Source organism: Leptonychotes weddellii, chromosome 16 (genome assembly GCF_054177405.1).
Source record: "Leptonychotes weddellii isolate Sample4059 chromosome 16, ASM5417740v2, whole genome shotgun sequence".
In the NCBI taxonomy this organism is placed as follows: Eukaryota; Metazoa; Chordata; class Mammalia; order Carnivora; family Phocidae; genus Leptonychotes; species Leptonychotes weddellii.
This window is the reverse complement of record NC_138384.1, coordinates 16,671,777-16,682,777: the sequence shown is the minus strand read 5'-3', so window position 1 is coordinate 16,682,777 and position 11,001 is coordinate 16,671,777. Positions and strand designations below refer to the sequence as shown.

At 48.1% G+C, this 11,001-nt stretch overlaps 1 protein-coding gene across 2 annotated transcripts in view; it reads left to right on the top strand.

The window, feature by feature from the left end:
- Nucleotides 1-4,347: 4,347 nt before the first annotated feature.
- The window catches only part of PSKH1 (protein serine kinase H1), a 40,564-nt gene continuing 33,910 nt past the window's right edge, over nt 4,348-11,001 (top strand). The window contains exon 1 of one of the 2 annotated variants that reach the window (XM_081807437.1): nt 4,348-4,501. The gene's annotated coding sequence lies outside the window, so the exon portion shown is untranslated. The remainder of the gene's footprint in view (nt 4,502-11,001) is intronic. The other variant, XM_081807436.1, reaches the window with a different exon arrangement.

The window sequence follows — 11,001 nt, the reverse complement described above, 5'->3', positions numbered from 1 at the left end:
GTACTAAGCTCTTTCCTTTCTTCTGGCCAGAGCCAGCCCCGCTTGGTTGGGGCGGAGCCTCCAGAAGCTGATCCCCAGGGATGGATGGGCGGGGGCCCATGGCCACCACAGGGGACTCAATCTTTCTACTTACAGACACTCATTTCCCAGGGCTGGCTGTGCAGTTTTCCATTGTGTGCAGGTTCCAGGAGCTCTGGTGGTGACCTGAAATCTTCCGGAATGCACAGCCTTCCTCTGTTCTCCTGGGCTGGCATTTCTACCTCCTGCCTGCCCCTCCTATTCTGGCCCCATGGGCATGTGAGGGGGTGAAGTGTCCCACCCCGCCCCCACCCCCCTTGAGCCAGTTCACCACCATCCCCAGGTTCGTTCTGGCCTCCACGTTCCTGCCATCTCTGCTAACTACCATCTTGGCCTTCAAGACAGATTAAGTGCTTTTTCTTCTCCCTCTCTGGGGTCCTGGTCTATCTGAGGGGAACCTGTTCCAGAAGGTGGGGAGTCCATGTTGGGGTCTATATTCAAGTCCCTGAGGTGACCTGGAGCTGCAGAAACTAGGGTCCTGATGAGGGTTCCTCTGGCCTCTGCTGTACCTTGTTCTTTGAGAAGAGGTATGCACTGTGAAGTCGATAATCCCAGAAGACGTTCTAGAAGCATGGAATGAGTATGTGGTGTGTGAGGAAACCCTGTTCATCCTGGTGAAGAAGAGCAAGAATATGCATGGACAGAATCCCGAGGGAAGGAGGAGTCCTCAGAGAGGGTGAAACCCTCTCTCAATCAGTCCTCCACCACCACCTCTAGGACCTTACCCCAAGCCACCACCCCATGACTTGTGTGGGCAGTGCCATGGCCTCACTGACTTCTGCTCTCATTCCCTCTGCTTTATCCCCCCCCCGTTTTTTCTAAATTTAGAACCGATTCCGATGTTAAAGCCCCTTTTCATTGTCTATGAGGCCCTGCATAAGCCAGCTCTGCCCACAGTTGATTCAGTCCACTCCTGCGACTCCCCTCTGTCTGAGCATGGAGCAGGAATCTACCTACTCAACAGTCCTTGGCATCAGGGGAGGCTTCAGGGAAGGCATGTGATGGGGGGTGATAGAGGAGGTCAGGATGTGAGACTTACAGGTGGTGCAAGAGAGATGGGGCTGAGTTGGAGAGGGCTTTACAAGAGGAGCCCAAAGGAATCAGGGTAGGAATCTAGAGCTTAGCAGACTAGGTTTACACTAAAACCCCCCATGCTGGGGGGTATTGCCTCCAGGACAGAATCAGGCCTAACTGAACCCTTGTTTGGCTCCAGGGTGACAGGTGCCTCCAAAGACCTCCATCCTCGTGTATAGGAGCCCTACTTCATCCATTCTTCCCAAACACCGTCCCATTCCAGTTAGCTCAGATACCTCAGTCAACTCTCTCTGCCCTACCTTTGTTCCTCTGCTTCATTCACCTGTACTTTCATCTCCACTTCTATCTCCCAACCAGTCATTTTTTTTTAAAGATCTGGGTTTATTTATTTATTTTTTAAAAGATTTTATTTATTTGACAGAGAGAGATACAGCAAGAGAGGGAACACAAGCAGGGGGAGTGGGAGAGGGAGAAGCAGGCTTCCTGCTGAGCAGGGAGCCCAATGCGGGGCTCGATGCCAGGACCCCGGGATCATGACCTGAGCCGAAGGCAGAAGCTTAATGACTGAGCCACCCAGGTGCCCCTTCCAAACAGTCATTACCCATCTTCTCACATCACCTAAAGGAGAAAGTTCAGGAGAAAATCCCTCCCACATCTGCCCCACTTTGACCACCAGAATTTTCCAAAAGGAAAGGCCAGGCTTTTATCCCTTTGGGTCTTTTTTTTTTTTTTTTTTGATATTTTATTTATTTATTTGACAGAGAGAGAGAGTGCACAAGCAGGGGGAGCAGCAGAGGGAGAGGGAGAAGCAGGCTCTGCTGAGCAGGGAGCCCAACGGACGCGGGGCTCGATCCCAGGACTCCGGTATCAGACCAGAGTGGAAGGCAGACGCTTAACTGACTGAGCTACCTAGCCCTTCCCCGCTTTGGGTCTTTGTACATTTATTCTCTGTACTCAGAATGCCCTTCCCCATATCCTCCTGGTGAACTCCTTTTCTTGCTCAGTATCACTTCCTTCCTAATCCTGACTCCAAACCTGAATCAGAAGCCTCCTACAGGTCCACACAGCTCCCCAGTTGTCTTCTCAGTACTGATAACACTGGCTTACTACTGTCTGGGTCCAGGTCAGAATTCTCCACTCTGGACTCCCCAAGCATCCTCTTTATGTCTCTAGCACACAACTTAGGGCTGGGTATAAAGAGTACACTTGTAGAAGTGTGTGGAATCAAAGACAGAAACTCTAAGCCCAACATAGAAAGTATTATAGTCAGTAAGAGCTTGGATTGAGAATGACCTCAGCATGGAGGATGTGTCATTTGGGGCAGCCCCCTTACCTAGCTTGGGCATACTTTGGGAAGGATGATGCTGGGAATCCAGACCCTGAAAGTCTTCTCACAGCCCCTCTTGGTGGATGGCCAGGAGCAGCCTGCTTCCAGGAGCAGGGGCTCAACTGCTTTGGCCAGCCATCAGGGGGATTACCATCCTCCTGCTGTGACCTACTTTACCCTGGTTTTTGCTAAGTCCCTGCTCTTCCCTGGAATTGACCGACCTGGAGTGTGTGCATGGGGGTGGGGACAGAATCTGCTTTCTGGCCAGGGGCTTAAGAGCTTTGTATCTTTTACCCCAGAACTGGAGGAGAGGGGTGGGCTGATAGCCAGACTGGGCCCTGGACACATCTGCCCAGGCCAGAGCATAATGGTGATGGTGTGTCTCACATTTATAGCTCTGTGGACATGGAATAGCTTATTGCTCAGGGGAGAGACTGGGCGCTGAATGTCCTGAACCCAGTCCCTCTGCATCAACATACCTCTTCATCTCAGGACCCTGTGTTCTTTGCCAGAGTCCAGACCAGCATCTGCCAGTAGCAAGGGCTCAATAAATACTTGTTGGATTTGCTGAATGTCTGTAAAACTGGGGTGTTGTGTGTGTTTCTAAGCCCCACCAACCCTAGATTTCCATATTACTTTTAATCTTCACAACAACTCTCTGGGGTCAGGATTATGATCCCCATAAAACATAAGAAAAATGAGGCTTGAGGAGAAGAGTCTTGCCTAAGGTTACACAGCTGTGAAAGTGTCAGAGCTTGGGATATGATCCCAGGTTTGTTTGACCCCAAAGTCATGCCCTTAATCACTAGACTTTTGGAAGTGACTTTTTTTTGGGGGGGGGGAGGTGGGGGAGCAACGATTTTTAAAGGTGTTTTTTAATTCTTAGTTTTTAAAATTTAAGTTCAATTAACCAACACACAGTACATCATTAGTTTCAGATGTAGTGTTCAACAATTCATCAGTTGCGTATAACACCCAGTGCTCATCACATCATGTGCCCTCCTAATGCCCATCACCCGGTTATTCTGCCCCACCCACCTCCCAAAGGTGTTTTTTTTAAATAAAATTTTTTATGAAACTCTGCTATGTAAAACAGACCATGATGTTTTATTACTTTTAATTTATTTTTAGGTTTAAAGTATAACATTAGCTTATAAGTCAATTAAAGATAATTTCATGTATGAAGTAAATAATATTTTAACAAATGAACCGACAGAAATGAGGTAGATGGAAGGAGGTTAGAATGCCCTTATTACCTCCGGCATCTACTTTTTCCCCCTGTAATTTGGGTTTATTGTAAAGTAATGAGATAATTCTGATCTTCTAGAGATGTCTTAATGGTAACAATTTTTTTTAATCTACTTGATTTGCAGTCTCAGAATACACTTAAATTCAATAACGAATTAAAACAAAACAAAATTAGTTTAAAACAAAAAACCGTTACTCCCATGTTAGCCCAAGACTCACTTCACCTTCACTGATCCTCAAGTTAACCATTTGCAACTCCACTGTGATGCAGGCCAAATTTAACACTTCTGAGGGCCTCAATTATTTTAATTGCAGAAAAAAAAGTGATTTGCTAATGAAATTTAAATCGATCCTTTGCGGAGGCACTGCCAAAAACTTCTGTTGAAACGCACTACGTCCCCACCTTTGCACTACAGGGCGTCCTTCTGCCCTAACCAGAAATTTGACAGTTTCTTCCTACCCCCCCGGTAGGAAGGTCCCTCCCCGTGCCCTATAGTGGAGGTACTTTCAGGGTTACTTAGACTCACCCAAGGGAGAGAGTAAGTTCCCGCTTCGAAGGCGTTGATTGGCAGGCCACGCTCGGAGCCGCGATTAAACGCGTAGCCAGTCTCTCCCGAGGTCCTCCCCCCTCCCCGCCCCAAGGGCGGCCTGGGTTTGTTTTGGCGTAAAGCGCGCGCTGTGATGACGTCACGACGCTGACGCCTGAGGATGGCGGCGGCGGCGGCGGTGGCGGCGGCGGCGGCGACCCTGTCCGCGGTCCGGAGAGGGTCGGCACAGCCGCCGAGACGCCGAAGACCCCGCCGTCCGCGCGAGGTGAGGCGGCCCAGCCCAGGGCGACGGCCCGACGGGCGGGAGGGGCTAACGCCTGCGGCCACGGTCGCTTCCTGGCGCCCTGGGCCTATTCCTGCCCAGCCTGGAGCCCTCGGCCGGAGCCCGGTGTGCCGGGGCCTACGGGACTGGGGAGCAGGCCAGGCGATGGCTGCTAGGGATCCCTGGTGTTCGAGGCTGGATGGGCCTCAAAACATGCTGCTGTGCTGGGTTAGCCCGTCTCTGGGGCCGCGTGGGCCTGGTGGACGTGGTCAGCTTCCCTGCCTGCTGTTCAGCCAGCCGGCGTCGGTCAGGGTGAACTAAGCAGATTATCCTCACTGCCTTCTCGTGTCCGGCACCTACTTCACACCCCTCCTTTGCGACTGAACGCTAGCAGTTGTCGGGGCAGCTGGTCGCTTTCGTGTTCAGGCTGGGAAAAAGCAGGCTTGAGAGTAGCCGCGTTGCTTGCTCCGCAAGCCATCATCCTTCAGCTTATAAGAGGAAGCCCAGCTCCCCACGCTCACTCCCCCGCCACGAAGCTGCTGAAGTGATAATTCCCACCTGAAAATTTGAATAAGTCCTTCACTGCCTGAAACTGGATCCCTGGTGCCTACAGGATGAAGTCCAAGCTTCATAGCAAGGCGTTCAGGGCTCTTCATAATCTGGTAGAGGCCTAATCCGGAAGTCAACACCTGGGCACTTCCGCCCTCTGTTAGGGCACGTGAGCCCGCTGTGCTCGGTGTTTTAATACCCTTGTACTTTAGATATGCATTTTGTAATACTCTTCTTTAGCCCCACCCCCAATCACCAGAATGGAAAATTTACATCTGTCCTTTAAAATCCACCTTAGATTTCATTTCCTTTTCCAAGGGAGAAGTCTTCCTTGCTTCACATGTAACCATTGGCTCCTCTGTACTTTTATTCATGTGACTACTGTTGAGTATATCATGTTGTGTCACTCGATGGTGGGTCTGGGTCTCCTGTCTGCATCTGAGTGTCTGGCGTAAAGTAGGAGCTGAATGGACTGGGATAGGTTGCTGGTTTAAGACTAGGAACAGGTTCACTGTATTATTGAGTCCCTGTCAGGGGCCAGGATCTGACATGAGGACAGCAAATGGGTATCTCCTGTTTGCACATGCACATATATTCATGTGGTAGGTGGTGCAGCCTTGTCAACTTTGGTGGTCTAAAATCTCTTGGGGTAGTTTTTCAAGATAGAAATTCAAGAATCTCACTCTCTGATATTTGGATTCAGAAGATCTGGAATCTGGTAGGAATCTGTTTTGAAAAAAACACCTCAGGTGACTTTACTCTGCTCCCTGGTTGAACATCTTTGTCATTGCACTAGGAATCTGTTGTGTCTTCTTTGTCCAGTGGGAAGGGCTAACTGTGCCGTGTAGTCTCATTGCCCATACTTGGGAAGGCACTGTGATTTGCTGGTTTGGAGTCAGAAAGGGCTTGGATTTATGGGCTTTGGAGTCAGAAAGACTTGGATTCAGTTCTTGTTTGTGAGATCTTGAGGTCCTTTGAGCCCGATTTTACTCATTCCAAAATAGCAATAATCATGCCTACTGTGTGTGGTTGCACAGAGGAGTGAGAGTGCACACAAGATGCTTAACACAGGGGCGCCTGGGTGGCTCAGTCGTTAAGCATCTGCCTTTGGCTCAGGTCATGATCCCAGGGTCCTGGGATCAAGCCCTGCATTGGGCTCCTTGCTCGGCAGGAAGCCTGCTTCTCCCTCTTCCACTCCCCCTGCTTGTGTTCCCTCTCTCGCTGTGTCTCTCTCTGTCAAATAAATAAAATCTTAAAAAAAAAAAAAAAAAGATGCTTAACACAGTTGGAACTTGGGAAATGGAAGCCACTGTTAGTACTAATGACTGTTTTTCCCAGAGTGTGTCCCTTGTCAAAAGGAGATCTCAGGAAGCCTATTTGCTCTCCAGACTGAGCCTCATGTAGGAAGCTGCCTTATATGACTTCCTCGAGGTAATTTCTACATATCAAGGAAAGCTCTGACAAAACTGTGCTTCTACTCAGGGCAGTTGCACTTGGTCATTCCTCTAGAAGAGATTTGGAATGCTGATTCCCTAGAGGGTGGGTTTGCTGCATAAGCACTTTGTCCCCTTCTAGTTGCAGTTCCTTTGCTTGTTAAGTTGTATAAATGAGCTAAAGTGCAGCTCTCAGGAAACCTGTTTGCCTCTGACCCTGAGCTAGAGTTGCACCTCACCTGGAATGGAATACCCCTGCAGATCCTACTGTCCATGGAATCTGAACTAGATACGGGGGATCTTTGTCAGTCACAGTTCATAGTTAAATGAGTGAGGCTTTGGTTTGGCCTTCTGTCTTATCTTATAAGTGTTAGGGTGTTCTTTGAGCAATTTTATCCTCTTCAGAGCTTCCCGACTATGTGATATGAATGAGCTATAGGTGTGCCAAAGTATTGAAGCCTTAGGCTTCCAGATAGCCCAGAACAGCTGCCCCCCTCAACCCCAGGGTGCACAGAGAAAAATCGGAGAAGTACAGCCCTGGAGGAACGGAAGCAATTCTGCTTGTTGAGAACTAGAGAGAGACATATTTATTTGAACTCCTTTTCCTTCCAAGAATCTTACTCAGTGACTATTATGTGGATTTGTGTTGGCGAGGTCATCACTGAGTTAATTCTTGGGACAGCCTTCTGTTGCCGTGGTGTCTGATATGATGCTAAAGTAGAAAAATGTAGTGTTTTCATTTTGTGGGAGAAAATTATCTCAGAGGGTCCCCTTCCAGACTGCCAGTCTTGAAGTGGCCTCATAGGACATCATAAGAGAGACTCTTGGTGTGGAACCATCTGTGTATAAGTTCCTTGAGAGCAGAGATTATGGCAGCCTTCTTTTTGTCTGTCACAGCCCCTGGCTGAGTTCCTGGCCCAGAGCAGGAGCTCAGTAAATATTTGTGGGTTGAGCCTTGGGATTTTGGAAGGAGGAGCCCAGATACATTGCCAGAGTCTGTATTTCTGATGATGGGCTGGCCAGTGGGTGGGATGTCTTAGATGGAGCTGGGGTCATGATAAAATGAAGACACAGCAAACTTTTTAACTTTTCTGCTTCTCTCAGCCCTAAGGCCAGAATCTCTGCCCACCAATTATTACCATGTAAAGCTTGGTACCTAGCTGGAGTCCTTGAGAAGTCGTGTCCTGAGTTACTGTATTCCAAGAAGAAGTCATAACAGTTTTTATTGCAAAATAATATTAAAAGTTAAAACATAGGTGTGAATGATGCACAGTGTCTTCAGACACAAACACTAATAATTTGGTATGTACTCTGGCACTTTAAAAAATTCATATGATAGTCTCTATGTTTCTACAATATATATTTTTGTTAACTTTAAAAATGTAATATGTGGTGATGATTTTTTTTTTTTAAGAATTTATTTATTTGACAGAGAGAGACACAGCGAGAGAGGGAACACAAGCAGGGGGAGCAGGAGAGGGAGAAGCAGGCTTCCCGCTGAGCAGGGAGCCCCATGCGGGGCTCGATCCCAGGACCCTGGGATCATGACCTGAGCCGAAGGCAGACGCTTAACGACTGAGCCACCCAGGTGCCCCTATGTGGTGATGATTTTAAAAAATAGCAACAGCACAGGAATATGTATAGTGAAAAGTGAAAGTCTTCCTTCCTTCCTTCCTCCCTTCCGCCCTTCCTCCCTTCCTCCCTTCCTCCCTTCCTTCCTTCCTTCCTTCCTTCCTCTCCCTGTTCCCTTCACATTTACACACCCTAGAGGCAGTCACTGTCAACAGTTTGTCTTTTCCCTTTCCAGGATATTTTTCCCACATATATGTCTGTATCTTTTTTTAAACCCCTCATTGGACATATGCTTCAGATACTATTTTAAACTACTTATTACATCATGGATATGGGTTCTGGCACGAAGCCATTCAATAAAATTGACTGGTATCTTTCTTTCTTTGTCAGTATATATGGATTTACCTCATTCATTTCAACAGCTTCAGAGTGTTCCATTATATGAATGGATCTTAATTTATGTAATTATTCCCTTACTGATGGATATTTGGGTAATTCCATTTTTTCATTATTATAAAGAACATTGCCATGAACTTGCTTGTACAAATATATCTTTGCATACTTGTGGAAATGGTTTTATAGAATTATTTCTGAAAATGGAATTGCTAGATGCAGTGTCCGTTTCCTTGCTTCAGAAAGCAGACTCACATAGCTCCGCCTAAGGTTGCTGAGATCTTTGTTCGGGAGTTTTCATCTAAAGAGACAAACTCCTTTTTTTTTTTTTTTAAAGATAATTATTTATTTATTTTTATTTGACAGAGAGAGACACAGCGAGAGAGGGAGCACAAGCGGGGGAGTGGGAGAGGGAGAAGCAGGCTTCCCGCCGAGCAGGGAGCCTGATGTGGGGCTCGATCCCAGGACCCTGAGATCATGACCTGAGCCGAAGGCAGACGCTTAACCGACTGAGCCACCCAGGCACCCCTGAAGAGACAAACTCTTTTGCCTGGTGTCTCTGCTTGCCTCATGATGGTTAGAAGTGTTGTTTAGCAGTTACTTATTTCTGGGATTACTGGAGATTACTGCCTACTTCATTTTGATAGATAGTCTTTCAAAACAGGGGAGCATGATATAGAGATCTTTGTAGGTAAAAGGTTGCGAAGCTTTTCTGTGGAGAACAGTCTTAGGGGACGTTACTGGAGAGGGCAGGGTGCCTATGGGCCTCTGCCTGGGACACAGCCACAGACTCGATTTATGTGGCCAGAAAATTGTTTCAGGAACCATCCTAAGCCCCTGCCCTCTTTCTTCCATGTGGTCAAGTCTGGAAGCTTGTGGACTAACTTGCTTTGGAGTTCAATTAACAGTCTGTACGACAAACAGACCTGAGAGCTCTAGCTTCCTTTGTTATCGAGGACATTTACACGGGCACCGAAAGAGCACGGCTCTGGTTTAGTTACCAATCTGGCCTCTTCTTGCCACTTGAACATTTCTGAGGTTCTGAGACTGTTGCCTTGCAGCAAAAAGAAATCCAAGAGCCAGACCACCTTTCATTTATTGTTAACAAACATGAGTGCCCGCACTTTGCTGGGTGCCAGAGAGTTCGAGAAACCTGAGAAGTGGCGTCTTTCTTCAAGGGGCTGAGAACTCTCGTGTTCTAAGGCAATCTAGAGTACAGCAGTGAGCAGCGTGACCCCGACTGCACTTGGAATGGAGGTTTCATAATACAGGCCCTTCAGAAAAGGTCCTCAGTAAAGGTTTGTTGATTCATCAGCTGCGTGTTAGGAGGAAGGATAGAGGCCTTGATCTGATGAGGTAGAGATCTGCTGAACCCCAGGCACTTCCGGAGTCTCCCTTGTGATGGAAGGAGCTCTGAATGGAGGACTGGGAGATTTGGGTCCATGCTTGGCTGTCACTATCTAAGGTGGCTGTAGACAAGTTTCTACTTCTCTTGGCCTGTCATTCTGTAGTGAGGACAGCAGTGCTGATGCTTATGCCCACTACCACGCTCTAACATGCCTGCACTCCTCGAGGAGTGCTTGGGATCAGGCTGGGAGTTGAGGGTGTGGAGGCCAACTCCAGAGAGTTCTTCAGTTCTTTCTGCAAGATGTGTTAGGATGGGTGCGGTGAAAGGGAATGGTGCCTTGTGATAGCTGGCATAGTGTGACCTCCTGAGTCTTTTCTCACACCCTGGTCACTGTGCTAGGAGCATACAGAGGAGAGCGGGGTGGGGGGCAGGAAAATGTTATTCCCAGAAGTTTTGTCAGACTCCTTCCCTGTCCCCGTGTCTGCCTTTTCACCTGACCTCTGAGCAACGGGGATTTAACAGATGTGATTGACATGTGGAGCCGCTGTGGGGCTGGAGCAACCTGGGGGCTGTTGGCTGCTGCCCCTTCCCAGAACTAGGAGCCTCTCTCCTCCACTCTTCCTCTGGAGTTGGGAAGGTGGAGTACCAGCATCAGCTTATCTCGGCAGAGTTTCTCATTGGAACAAATGTGGGAGAAACTGTGTCCCAGGGAGGAAGTAGGCAGGTCAGAGAGGGATGATCCTTGACTCTCTTACTGCTGACTTGACATCCCTGTGCAGGCTTTGTTTGTTTAAAGTGAGAAGTCAGGCCTTTTCTTTTGTCAACCTTAGTTTTTCTCATCGGGACCAGACTAGATGGGCACATTTAAACAAAAAGACCCAGTGCACATGCCTGGAAACGATTATTTATTTTGTGGATCTAGGGCGATGCCGCCTCACCAGGGAGAAGACATCTGAGTGGCTGTGCTGGGTCACCTGTGCCGTTTGTCTTCTCTCTGGATGGTGGTAGACGTTGCTCACCAGTGCGATCGGGAACCTGTGTTCTGCCTCAAGAATCCTGGCCCGGGAACTGTCGTTTTCCTGAGCTGCAGCCCTATACAGGACTGAGAGTCTTGTTTTTCCCCAAAAGAAGAGATGAGTCTGCAGAATTCTAGTTCACAGTTCTAATCTGTAGCCTCTGTGGAAAGGAACCTTGTTTCTAAATGCCTT